Below are 15874 nucleotides of genomic sequence, written 5' to 3'. Positions count from 1 at the left end.
GGACAGACCCAGTAGACTGAGGGGTTATGTTGTTGCTAAGTGACCAATCAAATAAAAAACTTTGTTCAATCAGTTAAACAAAGCATATTAATTATAAGTGTAGATAATATATTCAGTAAAAAAACAACATATTTGATTATATGTGGGTACATGTGTTTGTGTGTGTGAGTGAGAGTTAGGCTACATGAAGGGGATTATTGGGTAGTTTGGTACATCAGGCTGACCCCCTGTCACGGCCGTCAAAAGGAGGAGACCAAGGTGCAGCGTGGTGAGAGTACATATTCCTTTTTATTAGAAATGACACCGACAAAAATAAACAATACAAAACAACAGTGAAGCTTAAGAGCTCTGTATGTGCCACAAACAACGTTAACTTCCCAAAAAGACAGGTGGGAAAAAAGGCTACCTAAGTATGGTTCTCAATCAGAGACAACAATGTCCCTGATTGAGAACCCTACCCGGCCAAAACATAGAAATACAAATACAAATAATAGAACATAGAATACCCACCCCAACTCACACCCTGACCAAACCAAAAATTTGATTGATTGATTATTTCGATATTGTGATCCACAAGAATGTGGAGTAGTTACAGGCCTGTCCCTGAAGGGGGCGATAAGAAACCCCAGATGTTTACCATAGTATACAAACTAAAGGTGAAGTCTGTAACTGCTTTCCCCTGTAAACTTTCTCCTGGTTTCTTCACAAATGTTGTACATGTGTCCCACACTCTACACTCTACAACATACCACTTAGATATTTTTAGAGGTAAATAGTTAACGAATGATTTGAAGCTAAATGAACCTCTAGACTTTAACCTGGAAACCCAGTTCCCCAGTTACAGCTTTGAAACTCCTCCGATCTCTGGTCAGTGGTAATAAATAACACACAAATCAAATGTTATTTGTCAAATCCGCCAAATACAAAAGTGAAATGAAAATACAAAAAAATATAAATATATATATATATATATATATATATATAATGTATATAAAAATAAATGAATAAATAAGTAAAAAAAATATTTACAAAAAGAAAAGCAATTGAAAAAAGTTTAAAACAATGACAAAAATAAACAATAGGCAAACACAAACAATATACACACACACACACACACACACACACACACACACACACACACACACACACACACACACACACACACACACACACACACACACACACACACACACACACACACACACACACACACACACACACACACACACCATCACACACACAAACAACACACACATAATACAGTACATGAACAATAGCCCTGATACACATCACATATACAGACACAGTGAAATACAACCATAAACAACACAATAACAAACATATATATGTAGACAGTAGCTAACTAAACGTATTACTCATAACAGAACCATCTGAGGTGTTGTGTGTATCTACAATCAACTTATCCAGCTTATCCAGAGAGTGGTTGAGAAGTGAGGGGTGGCTGGAGATGTCCATTTCCATTGTGCCTCAACTGAGGTTAGCTGGCTTGGCTTGCCACCTGACAACTGAGCAAAGGTTTGAGGGAAGGCCTAAACTTACTTTATATCTATTTTTACATTTCTCAAGAATCTTTCTCTCTGTTTTTCTGTGTACAGTGAAGAGGTGTGATCTCAGAGTGAAGTGGTGTGATCTAAGCAGACTGTCATCATATAGGAAGTAAAGGGGTTTGTTAGAAGGACTGTAGTTGTAGAGAAAGTCACTTGTCAGGGGACAGAATGGAGCACACCTTGCTCTGTTTGCTGCTATGTAAGTACTGAGTTAGTGTGTTTGTTTATGAACACTAATTACCTGATTTACTAAGAATTTAAAGGAAAAGGGAATAAGACATTAATCAAAATGAAGACAGTTTCATGCTTTAGCTTTGTTTTTGGAGTTTTAGCCCTTATTGAGAAAATATTAGTAAATGGCACTCACAGGAAATATCAGCAAATATGGTGTAGATATGAAGTAAGAAAGTGACCACCCTACATAGATGTTGCATCTCTGTGAGAACCTGAGCTTGTATAGCCGATGCCATGCAGACCTGGTTAGTGTGGTGGTGTGCATTTAACCAAGTCATTACTCAGGAACTAAAGAGTGGTGTTAACTCAATGGTTGCAAAATGTGCTGTCAATGACAATGAATATAAAATGCAATATTTGTTGGATGTGTTGTATTATCATGTTGTGATTATTGTAAATGGTTGAGGGTTCCTTCACTACAGTTATAGTAAACTGTGTTAAGAGATTAATGAGTGGTGTTTTGGTGTTTTTGGTCTCTGTACACTCTCTGTGTGCAGAACATGGGAAGTTAGCGGCCATTTAAAGCTGCCGTCCGTAATTCAAACTACCACAAAATGGCCACCCTGACACTTTTTGTGGTATATGGCTGAGGGATGGGGCTAAGGAAATTCATTAATCTACATTGTTTAAAATAATTGTCATAAAATAACCATATATTTCGGTTTTTGATGGGATAAGACAGTTTTGAGGGAATTAAAAGTTATACTCTTCAAGAATAAATGCCTACGACTTATTTAATGAAAAAAAATGTGTGTAGAAATCAAAGATTGCACCTTTAAAATAAAGTACAGAATGAATTTGGTAATCAGTAACATGATTATGGCATGTTATTATTTATTTCAAGCTAATATTGGAGCAATGTGACATTCTTTGTTGTAGTGCTGAGTACACACATCTACTCTGGACACTCTGAAGATGATGATGGTAGATATTTGTACACTTGATCAAGCCTCCATTTCTTAATGCTTCATCAAATGTTTTATTTGTGATTTTTAAAGCTTCTTTTGACTAGACATATTTTTAGTTTTGAGTGTCTCAAAAAAACAATTGTATCATGCTGGTTTTATTTTGTGCAGGAAAGGCAAAGGCTGTTCTGACCATATACCCCACATCCTCCCAGATATTCAGTGGAGAGTCAAATCAAATCAACGTGTATTTGTCACGTGTGCCGAATACAACCTACAGTGAAATGCCTACTAAACAACAGTGCAATTTTTAAGTAAAAAAAAGGTATTAGGTGAACAATACATAAGTGAAGAAATAAAAACAACAGTAAAAAAGACAGTGAAAAATAACAATACCGAGGCTATATACAGTTGTGAGGCTATAACAGTAGCAAGGCTATATACAGTTGTGAGGCTATAACAGTAGCGAGGCTACATACAGACACCGGTTAGTCGGGCTGATTGAGGTAGTATGTACATGTAGGTATGGTTAAAGTAACTATGCATATATGATAAACAGAGAGTAGCATTAGCATAAAAGAGAGGTTGGCGGGTGGTGGGTGGCGGGACACAATGCATATTGTCCAGGCAGCCAATGTGAGGGGGCACCGGTTAGTCGGGCAAATTGAGGTAGTATGTACATGAAAGTATAGTTAAAGTGACTATGCATATATGATAAACAGAGAGTAGCAGCAGCGGAAAGGAGGGGTTGGGGGGGGGGCACACAATGCAAATAGTCCGGGTAGCCATTTGATTACCTGTTCAGGAGTCTTATGGCTTTGGGGTAAAAACTGTTGAGAAGCCTTATTGTCCTAGACTTGGCGTTCCGGTACCGCTTGCGATGCGGTGGTAGAGAGAACAACCTGCTCCACTACAGCCTCGTCGATGAGAATGGGGAAGTGCTCGGCCCTCCTTTTCCTGTAGTCCAAAACCATCTCCTTAGTCTTGGTTACGTTGAGGGATAGGTTGTTATTCTGGCACCACCCGGCCAGGTCTCTGACCTCCTCCCTATAGGCTGTCTCATCGTTGTCGGTGATCAGGCCTACCACTATTGTGTCGTCTGCAAACTTAATGATGGGGTTGGAGTAGTGCCTGGCCACGCAGTTGTGGGTGAACAGGGAGTACAGGAGGGAACTGAGCACGCAACCCTGAGGGGCTCCAGTGTTGAGTATTAGCATGGCAGATGTGTTGGTACCTACCCTCACCACATGGGAGCGGCCCGTCAGGAAGTCCAGGATCCAGTTGCAGAGGGAGGTGTTTAGTCCCAGGATCCGTAGCTTAGTGATGAGCTTTGAGGGTACTATGGTGTTGAACGCTGAGTTGTAGTCAATGAATAGCATTCTCACATAGGTGTTCCTTTTGTCCAGGTGGGAAAGGGCAGTGTGGAGTGCGATAGAGATTGTACATCTGTCACTCTCAGATGTAATATACAGAGGGGAGAAGTCACTGACTGGAAATACACATGGCGCAAGGATGATGTAGACTCAATCAGTAGGAATCATGAAAATGAGATCAGTGAGATTAAGATTTCAGACAATGGTGACGACAGGTGTCTGGGTAGACATATTGATCAGAAGAAGTATTCTGAGTGGAGTGATGCAGTCAGACTGACGGTAACAGGTATATCATCTTATCTCTCATTCACATCAGTGCCTCCACTCTATGTGTGTGTGTGTGTGTGTGTGTGTGTGTGTGTGTGTGTGTGTGTGTGTGTGTGTGTGTGTGTGTGTGTGTGTGTGTGTGTGTGTGTGTGTGTGTGTGTGTGTGTGTGTGTGTGTGTGTGTGTGTGTAGACATCACTGTATATGTCAGTATTCTGATAGATCTTGGTAAGTCAGACAGTTCAGAGTGCATACTGTATGTTCAGAAATGACAACTTATGATATGGTCATGTTGTGATGAATTCTGATCAACATTATTTTACATTCTAATGTGTGTGATAATGTTCATTTTCTGTGTTGTGTCTGTGCAGAGAGACCTGTGGCTGTTCTGACCCTCCAACCCATCTGGCCCCAGATATTCAGTGGGGAGACTGTCAATCTCAGATGTGACATACAGGGGGTAGAAGAGATTGAGTATGTTTTTTATAACAGTGGGATGTCAGTCTACATGAATACAGAGCCTGAGTACAGAATCAGTCCTGCAAAGAATGGTCTATATACCTGTGAAGGTCTTCAGAGAAGAAATGGCTTAAAACACTCCCAGACAAGTAATGCTATACAATTGACCGTGTTAGGTAAGTCTGTTTTTATGGGATTGCAAGAGAAAGACAGAAGGGATGAGGTCAAATAGCAGACAGTGGTTTCAATGATGTAACAAAACTATAGTTTGATTTTGGGGTGAGGTACAAAACCATAATAACAAAATGGGTAAACATTTTAAAGACTGGACATTTGATTTGTGTCATTTCCTTCATAACAGATAAACCCCAAGCTGTTCTGAGTGTCTCTCTTCAGTGGCTGAACCCTGGAGACTCAGTTACTCTGAGCTGTGGGGTTAAAGAGTCATCTACAGGCTGGAGGTTCTTCTGGTACCGAACTGTTCCCTACACAGCTGGGTTACTCTCCCTATCGGACTCGTCCTACTCTGTAGAGCCTTTATCTGGCAGTGGGACTAGTGAAAACTCCTACACTCTGATCCCTGCTGGTCTTAGTCACACAGGAGGATATGTGTGTAGAGCTGGGAGAGGAGACCCAGTCTATGACACACTCTACAGTGAACCTCAGTTTTTCTGGTCAGGAGGTAACTAACTGCATTGAACCTGGATTTAATCACATTTAAGTCACCCTCATGTGTATATATAACCACTGTGTACGTTTGACTCTGTCACTCTTTGTTTCAGATCCGCAACCATCAGTGTCTCTCAAAATAAGACCTAACAGAACTCAACACTTTACATCAACGTCTCTCTCACTAAGCTGTGAGGAGAAGAGGAACTCTACTGGATGGAGACTGAAGAAATACAGAGAGAAAGCAGTGGAGTCAGTGTGGGTCTCTAACTGGGGATCAAAAGCAGGGTCCACATGTACCATCAGGTCCACACGTAAAAAGGACAGTGGAGTGTACTGGTGTGAGTCTGGATCAGGAGAGTAGAGTAATGCTGTCAACATTACAGTGGACGGTACATCTATTCTAACCTTTTTTACATTACAATGTATGATAATGATGTTCAATTCTGTAACTGAATGGTTGCATCTCATAAAATAATAGCTCATATGAGTGATAACTCCAGATTTACAGTATTATTTTTATATTCTGTTACACAGTTGGCAGTCTGATCCTTGAGAGCCCTCCCTATCCATTAACTGAGGGAGACTCTGTGACTCTGAGCTGTACAAATAGATATCAGGAAACAAACCCGAACCCCATGGTTCATTTCTACAAAGATGGAAAATTCATCAGGAATGATACCACAGGAGAGATGACCATCCCTGCAGTATCCAAGTCAGATGAAGGCTTCTATAAGTGTAAATCTAATGAAGGAGAATCACCAGAGAGCTGGGTGACAGTGAGAGGTGAGAAGAGCTGTGTGTGTGTGTGTGTGTGTGTGTGTGTGTGTGTGTGTGTGTGTGTGTGTGTGTGTGTGTGTGTGTGTGTGTGTGTGTGTGTGTGTGTGTGTGTGTGTGTGTGTGTGTGTGTGTGTGTGTGTGTGTGTGTGTGTGTTGATGGTAAAACATGTGTTTTGATATTCCCTCCAGGTTCCATTGTCTCCATCTCTGTGCTTCCCAGGCTGCTGTGTGGTTTACTGGTTGCGTCTCCCTTTCTACTGGTGTCTATCGTGCTCATGGTGAAATGCTGCAGGGCTCGAGGTGACCACTTTATTTCAGTGTGTATCTACAATCAACTTATCCAGCTTGATATTCTCTTTCTTTATGTCATCCTCTTATATTACTCAAATGGTTCATTTCAAATGTAAATAGACAAAGTGACCAGGGGAAGATATTTTTGTTAACCTCTAACGAGCCTCAACCCCGGATCCGGGATCACCCCCCACCCCCCCCCCACACTGATTAGCATCGCTAGCATAGCGTCACAATTAAATAGTAGCATCTAAATATCATTAAATCACAAGTCCAAGACACCTAATGAAAGATACAGATCTTGTGAATAAAGCCACCATTTCAGATTTTTAAAATGTTTTACAGGGAAGACACAATATGTAAATCTATTAGCTAAACACGTTAGCAAAATACACAATTTCTTTGTCCACCATTTTTTCTCTCCACCAGTAGCTATCATCAATTCGGCTAAACTAAGATATTGATAGCCACTAACCAAGAAAAAACCTCATCAGATGACAGTCTGATAACATATTTATGGTATAGGATAGGTTTTGTTAGAAAAATGTGCATATTTCAGGTATAAATCATAGTTTGCCATTGCAGCCACCATCACAAATCTCACCAAAGCGACTAGAATTACTACAGAGAGCAACGTGTATTACCAATTTACTCATCATAAAACATTTCTTAAAAATAGACAAAGCATAGCATTGGAAAGACACAGATCTTGTGAATTCAGACAATATTTCAGATTTTCTAAGTGTTTTACGGCGAAAACACAATAAATCGTTATATTAGCATACCACATATGCAAACGTTACCCCAGCATGAATTCAAGCTAAAGAGAGCGATATCGTTATCATCGCCAAAATATATTAATTTTTTCACTAACCTTCTCAGAATTCTTCCGATGACACTCCAGTAACATCATTTTACAACATACATATAGAGTTTGTTCGAAAATGTGCATATTTAGCCATAAAAAACCGTGGTTATACAATGAAAATAGTAGCAAAACAAGCCTGGAAATGTCGGTCGCCATCTTTTAGTGATCTAGTTTAATCAAAAGCTAATCATATACTTGACTAAAAAATACAGGGTTGACAGGAATCGAAAGACAAATTAGTTCTTAATGCAATCGCTGATTTACATTTTTTAAATTATCCTTACTTTTCAATACAGGTTGCGCCAAGCGAAGCTATACAAAACAAAATGGCGGCATAAGCGTTTAACATTTTTCGACAGAAACACGATTTATCATCATAAATTGTTCTTACTGTGAGCTGTTCTTCCATCAGAATCTTGGGCAAAGAATCCTTTCTTGGGTCTAATCGTCTTTTGGTCGAAAGCTGTCCTCTTGCCATGTGGAAATGCCCACTAACGTTCGGCATGAACTGGAAACGTGCCCAGCGGTTCAAAGTGCCTCAGAAATAAATGGCTCAAAATCGCACTAAACGGATATAAATTGCTATAAAACGGTTTAAATTAACTACCTTATGATGTTTTTAACACCTCTAACGAGTAAAAACATGACCAGAGAAATATTACTGGCTAAACAAAAGCTTGGAAGGAGACGAGTCCGACGTCCTCCGTGCGCAAGGCGCAGGCAGCAAAGGGATGCTACTTCCGGTATTTGCTCTTTTATGCAGCCCCTGATTGCGCAATCGACTCCATTCAAAGCGTCATCACGTACTGACATCCAGGGGAAGACGTAAGAAGTGTCTGTTTCTCCATAGCATTTACAGGGACCTTTAAACTGACTCCAGATCAGGGGCCAAGATGTCTGAAATCTGACTCCCTATCATGAAAAGTGCTGTAGATTGAGTTCTGTACCACTCAGAGACAAAATTCCAACGGCTATAGAAACTAGAGAGTGTTTTCTATCCAATAATAACAATAATATGCATATTGTACGAGCAAGAATTGAGTAGGAAGCCGTTTAACCTCTTGGAACTATAGGGGGTGCTGTTCCGCATTAGCATATTTGGGTCTCCAAATTAAACTGCCTCGTGCTAAATTCTTGATCGTACAATATGCATATTATTGTTATTATTGGATAGAAAACACTTTCTAGTTTCTATAGCCGTTGGAATTTTGTCTCTGAGTGGTACAGAACAATATCTACAGCACTTTTCATGACAGGGGTCAGATTTCAGAAATTTTTACCCCTGATCTGGAGTCTGTTTTTAAGGCGACAGTGAATGCTATGAAGAAACCGACACTGCCTACGTCTTCCTCTGGGTGTCTGTACGTCATCACGTTTTGAATGGAATCGATTGCACAATCACAGCCACTATAAATCAACAAAACGTAGAGGTACCTCCCTTTCTCGTCGCGCGCCTGAAGCGTGAAGGACATCGGACTTGCCTCATTCCAAATCGTTGTCTAACCAGCAATATTTCTCCGGTCATGTTTTTACTCGTTATAGTTGTTAAAAACATCATAATGTAGTTAATTTGAACCGTTTTATAGCAATTTATATCCGTTTAGTGCGATTTTGAGGAATTTCTTTGTTGTGCACTCTGAAACTTTGGACACGTTTTGGGGTCCCGTTCGATCGTTAGTGGATATTTCGAAGGACAGAGGACATCTATCGACCAAAAGAAGATTACAACATAGAAAGGATACATTGCCCAAGAATCTGATGGAAGAACAGCTCAAAGTAAGCAATATTTAATATGATAAATCGTTGTTCTGTCGAAATATTTTAAACGCATATTTCGCCATTTTGTTTGTTATCGCGTCACTTGGCGAACCCTGTATTGAAAAGTAAGGATAATTTTAAAAATGTAAGTCAGCGGTTGCATTAAGAACTAATTTGTCTTTCGATTCCTGTCAACCCTGTATTTTTTAGTCAAGTATATGATTAGCTTTCAATTAAACTAGATCACTCTGATAGATGACGTCAGACATTTTGAGGCTTGATTTCCTAGTATTTTCATTGTGTAACCACGGTTTTGTATGGCTAAATATGCACCTTTTCGAACAAACTGTATATGTATGTTGTAAAATGATGTTACAGGAGTGTCATCGGAAGAATTCTGAGAAGGTTAGTGAAAAAATTAATATATTTTGGCGGTGATTACGTTATAGCGCTCTTTGGCTGGAATCGATGCTCTGGTAACGTTTTCACATGTGGTATGCTAACTTATCGATTTATTGTGTTTTCGCTGTAAAACGCTTAGAAAATCTGAAATATTGTCTGGAATCACAAGATCTGGGTCTTTCCATTGCTATGCTTTGTCTATTCTTATGAAATGTTTTATTAAGAGTAAATTGGTCATACACGTTGCTCTCTATAGTAATTCTAGTCGTCTTGTGATGGTCGGTGCAATTGTAAACTGTGATTTCTACCTGAAATATGCACTTTTTTCTAACAAAACCTATCCTATACCATAAATATGTTATCAGACTGTCATCTGAAGAGGTTTTTTATAGGTTATGGGCTATCAATATCTTAGTTTAGCCGAATTGGTGATAGCTACTGGTGGAGAGAAAAAATGGTGGACAAAGAAATTGTGTATTTTGCTAACGTGTTTAGCTAATAGATTTACATATTTTGTCTTCCCTGTAAAACATTTAAAAAATCTGAAATGGTGGCTTTATTCACAAGATCTGTATCTTTCATCTGGTGTCTTGGACTTGTGATTTAATGATATTTAGATGCTACTATCTACTTGTGAAGCTATGCTAGCTATGCTAATCAGTGTGTGGGGGGATGGGGGGTGATCCCGGACCCGGGGTAGAGGCTCGTTAGAGGTTAATAAAAAATAGATATCTTCCAAAATACAAAGAAAATCCACAAAGTGGTAAAAACAGCAAGGGAAAAAACAAACCTCAAAAGACCAATCCAAAAATACACGAGAACAAAACCAGAGAACCTCTGGAAAATCCAACAAGAGAAAAATGATCACAAAGGCTGGGGCTGGGTGCTAACATACAAACACTGAGCAAGGAACTGAGGAACACACAGGGTTTAAATACTAACAAGGGAATGACTTACAGGTGCAAACAATAATTAGGGCAAGAAAAACAAAAGGGACAAAAAAGGTGCAAGGGGGACATCTAGTGAACAAAACCTGAACAGTCCTGGCCAAAACCTGACAATAAACCCTTATAAAAAAATGTCAGTCATGAATTAAGACTAAATACAGTTACAGTTCATTGAAGAAATTAAGACATAACTGCAGTTATCCTAGTCCTGCAATGTATCATATTATGTAATAGAAACAATAATTTGATACAGTCCCATATCGCCTAAAATGTAATGAATGACAGCCATTAGTCACAGGGTCTTAAGATCTGTTACGTTCTAGAAGCACTGCAACATCTGCTGTCCCAACCACACCATCGGCACTCATTCAAAACTGCAGAATCAATACATCATGTTATGTTCCTGAATATAGGTATTATGTAGGTGTTATCAAACAGTAATAAAGCAAATGTTTTGAGATATCCAACCAATCACTGATGACTAGGCCTTCTTACAGTCAACACACACCATGTAACGACCAACAACGAAGTTAGAGAAAGCTGACGGTTTTCCTTACTTTATCATGCAAGCAAGCACATGCAATAGATCCTGTTTGGTGATGATTCTACACTCTTGGTTTCACATTAGAATAAGGAGACCGTTGAAAAGACCCTAAGCAGCCAACTGACTAAAGTCAGTAAGTGGTTATCCATTTAGGCAAGACGGAATGTATCCTGTTTGGTTCCAAACACAAAGTGAACAACTCTTCCAACTTCTCGGTCAAGTTTAATAGTGTGGCGGTGAAGGAAAAATGCTCTGTTACATTCATTGGGATGTGAACTGGACCAACACATGACATGTGAACTTGTGGCTCTGAAGGCCATTGGGAATGTTCACTCCAGGACCAAGTTCCTGGCAAAGGTAGCCAAGTTCCTGGATAGAGAGACTATGAGGACCCTGGCAACATCTCTGATACAGGGCCACTATGACTATGCTTTTATCTCATGGTTCAGTGGCATAACAAAAAATCTGAAGGACAAACTTCAAACGGCCCAAAACAAACTAATGAGAATTGTATTCAAGCTCAGCCATAGGGACGCACGTAGGTCCTAATCATTTCAGACAACTGAACTGGCTTCCAGTTGATCTGGTGATGGTGCAGATTAAACTGTTGATGGTTTTTAAAGTGATACATGACCTTTCCCTGAGTTACCTAAGCCTTTCCCTGAGTCTCATTAGAGACTCTCAAAGCATCACACCAGAGCCAGTGTTGCCAATATGAGACCGCTGCTCTACAGGAGCATGGCTGGAAAAAGCTCTTTCCTTAACACTGGTGCAGTGGAATGGAATGGTGTACCAAACCATATAACATCTGTCAATACACTAGGGAGTTTAAATAACTTCCGTCGCCGACAGAGATGGCCACCTCGCTTCGCATTCCTAGGAAACTATGCAGTATTTTGTTTTTTTATGTGTTATTTCTTACATTGGTACCACAGGTAGTCTTAGGTTTCATTACATACAGTCGGGAGGAACTACTGAATATAAGAGCAACGTCAACTCACCATCATTACAACCAGGAATATGACTCTCCCAAAGCGGATCCTGTGTTTTGCCTTCCACCCAGTACAATGGATCTGATCCCAGCCGGCGACCCTAAACAACGACGCCGTAAAAGGGGCAAACGAAGCGGTCTTCTGGTCAGGCTTCGGAGACGGGCACATCGCGCTCCACTCCCTAGCATACTACTCGCCAATGTCCAGTCTCTTGACAACAAGGTTGATGAAATCCGAGCAAGGGTAACATTCCAGAGAGACATCAGAGACTGTAACGTTCTTTGCTTCACGGAAACATGGCTCACTCGAGAGACGCTAACGTAGTATGTGCAGCCAGCTGGTTTCTTCACGCATCGTGCCGACAGAAACAAACATCTTTCTGGTAAGAAGAAGGGCGAGGGTGTATGCCTTATGATTAACGAGACGTGGTGTGATCATAACAACATACAGGAACTCAAGTCATTCTGTTCACCTGATTTAGAATTCCTCACAATCAAATGTCGACCGCATTATCTACCAAAGGAATTCTCTTCGATTATAATCACAGCCGTATATATTACCCCCCAAGCAGACACATCGATGGCCCTGAACGAACTTTATCTGACTCTATGTAAACTGGAAACCACACACCCTGAGGCTGCATTCATCGTAGCTGGGGATTTTAACAAGGCTAATCTGAAAACAATACTCCCTAAATTCTATCAGCATATCGATTGCGCAACCAGGGCTGGTAAAACCTTGGATCATTGTTATACTAACTTCCGCAACGCATATAAGGCCCTCCCCCGCCCTCCTTTCGGAAAAGCTGACCAGGACTCCATTTTGTTGCTTCCAGCCTACAAACAGAAACTAAAACAGCAAGCTCCCGCGCTCAGGTCTGTTCAACGCTGGTCCGACCAATCTGATTCCACGCTTCAAGACTGCTTCAATCACGTGGATTGGGATATGTTCCGCATTGCGTCCAACAACAACATTGACGAATACGCTGATTCGGTGAGCGAGTTCATTAGAAAGTGCATTGACGATGTCGTACCCACAGCAACGATTAAATCATTCCCAAACCAGAAACCGTGGATTGATGGCAGCATTCGCGTGAAACTGAAAGCGCGAACCACTGCTTTTAACCAGGGCAAGGTGACCAAAAATATGACCGAATACAAAACAGTGTAGCTATTCCCTCCGCAAGGCAATCAAACAAGCTAACCGCCAGTATAGAGACAAAGTAGAGTCGCAATTCAACAGCTCAGACACAAGAGGTATGTGGCAGGGTCTACAGTCATACACGGATTACAAAAAGGAAACCAGCCCTGTCGCGGACCAGGATGTCTTGCTCCCAGACAGACTAAATAACTTTTTTGCTCGCTTTGAGGACAATACAGTGCCACTGACATGGCCCGCTACCAAAACCTGCGGGCTCTCCTTCATTGCAGCCGAGGTGAGTAAAACATTTAAACGTGTTAACCCTCGCAAGGCTGCAGGCCCAGACGGCATTCCCAGCCGCGTCCTCAGAGCATGCGCAGACCAGCTGGCTGGTGTGTTTAAGGACGTATTCAATCAATCCTTATCCCAGTCTGCTGCTCCCACATGCTTCAAGAGGGCCACCATTGTTGCTGTTCCCAAGAAAGCTAAGGTAACTGAGCTAAACGACTACCGCCCCGTAGCACTCACTCCGTCATCATGAAGTGCTTTGAGAGACTAGTCAAGGACCATATCACCTCCACCCTACCTGACACCCTAGACCCACTCCAATTTGCTTACCGACCCAATAGGTCCACAGACGACGCAATCGCAACCACACTGCACACTGCCCTAACCCATCTGGACAAGAGGAATACCTATGTGAGAATGCTGTTCATCGACTACAGCTCAGCATTTAACACCATAGTACCCTCCAAACTCGTCATCAAGCTCGGGACCCTGGGTCTCGACCCCGCCCTGTGCAACTGGGTCCTGGACTTCCTGACGGGCCGCCCCCAGGTGGTGAGGGTAGGTAACAACATCTCCACCCCGCTGATCCTCAACACTGGGGCCCCACAAGGGTCCGTTCTGAGCCCTCTCCTGTACTCCCTGTTCACCCACGACTGCGTGGCCATGCACGCCTCCAACTCAATCATCAAGTTTGCGGACGACACTACAATGGTAGGCTTGATTACCAACAACGACGAGATGGCCTACAGGGAGGAGGTGAGGGCCCTCTGAGTGTGGTGTCAGGAAAATAACCTCACACTCAACGTCAGCAAAACAAAGGAGATGATTGTGGACTTCAGGAAACAGCAGAGGGAGCACCCCCCTATCCACATCGACGGGACAGTAGTGGAGAAGGTGGAAAGTTTTAAGTTCCTCGGTGTACGCATCACGGACAAACTGAATTGGTCTACCCACACAGACAGCGTTGTGAAGAAGGCGCAGCAGCGCCTCTTCAACCTCAGGAGGCTGAAGAAATTTGGCTTGTCACCAAAAGCACTCACAAACTTCTACAGATGCACAATCGAGAGCATCCTGTCAGGCTGTATCACCGCCTGGTACGGCAACTGCTACGCCCACAACCGTAAGGCTCTCCAGAGGGTAGTGAGGTCTGCACAACGCATCACCGGGGGCAAACTACCTGCCCTCCAGGACACCTACACCACCCGATGTCACAGGAAGGCCATAAAGATCATCAAGGACAACAACCACCCGAGCCACTGCCTGTTCACCCTGCTATCATCCAGAAGGCGAGGTCAGTACAGGTGCATCAAAGCAGGGCCTGAGAGACTGAAAAACAGCTTCTATCTCAAGGCCATCAGACTGTTAAACAGCCACCACTAACATTTAGTGGCCGCTGCCAACATACTGACTCAACTCCAGCCACTTTAATAATGGGAATTGATGGAAATTATGTAAAAATGTATCACTAGCCACTTTAAACAATGCCACTTAATATAATGTTTACATACCCTACATTACTCATCTCATATGTATATGTATATACTGTACTCTATATCATCTACTGCATCTTGCCATCTTTATGTAATACATGTATCACTAGCCACTTTAAACTATGCCACTTTATGTTTATATACACTACATTACTCATCTCATATGTAAATACTGTACTCCATACCATCTACTGCATCTTGCCTATGCCGTTCTGTATCATCACTCATTCATATATCTTTATGTACATACTCTTTATCCCTTTAGACTTGTGTGTATAAGGTAGTAGTTGTGGAGTTGTTAGGTTAGATTACTTGTTGGTTATTACTGCATTGTCGGAACTAGAAGCACAAGCATTTCGCTACACTCGCATTAACATCTGCTAACCATGTGTATGTGACAAATAAAATTTGATTTGATTTGATTTGATATATACCTTAAGACAGTGCTTCTCAATAATTTTCTGTTACGCCAACCCCCCCCCCCCCCCCCCCCCAGGAAGAAGTAAACATTTCGCGCCCCCCAACTCTCCGCCGCGACTGTAAATAGTATAATTTGTCTATAAAATTGTTATAAGTACACCTCTGCATAACATTGTATCCTTATTAACATTAAAGAAAACAAAAAAAGAAAAAAGAAAGAAATATAGATCAACTTACAACAAAGAATAACTTTATTAACATTGTTTTTTAGTCTGTAACAGAAAAGACTTAAAGTGCATCAATTTGCCTGAAATTTAAAAAAAAATTCAAGCCTTATTTAAGCTGTAAACATTTTTTGACCATTTGATACTGAAAAATAAAATATAATCAATGAATAATAATACATTCAAATTGATCAGCAACATTAACTCAGGAGCACAATATATGAAACACTGACCTATAAAACAAAAATGAATAAAA

At 41.2% G+C, this 15874-nt stretch overlaps 1 protein-coding gene and 1 pseudogene across 1 annotated transcript in view; one reads left to right on the top strand and one right to left on the bottom strand.

Moving 5' to 3' along the window:
• Positions 1-15874, bottom strand: part of LOC139534900 (SLAM family member 8-like) — a 116766-nt gene that overhangs the window by 99689 nt on the left and 1203 nt on the right. The gene's annotated exons all lie outside the window — the stretch shown is intronic.
• LOC139534819 (low affinity immunoglobulin gamma Fc region receptor II-a-like) lies at positions 5111-11339 on the top strand (annotated as a pseudogene).

The sequence above is a fragment of the Salvelinus alpinus genome, chromosome 11 (assembly GCF_045679555.1).
Source record: "Salvelinus alpinus chromosome 11, SLU_Salpinus.1, whole genome shotgun sequence".
NCBI classification, from domain to species: domain Eukaryota; kingdom Metazoa; phylum Chordata; class Actinopteri; order Salmoniformes; family Salmonidae; genus Salvelinus; species Salvelinus alpinus.
Note: the sequence above shows the minus strand (reverse complement) of the source record. Positions and strands in the feature narration are given on the sequence as shown.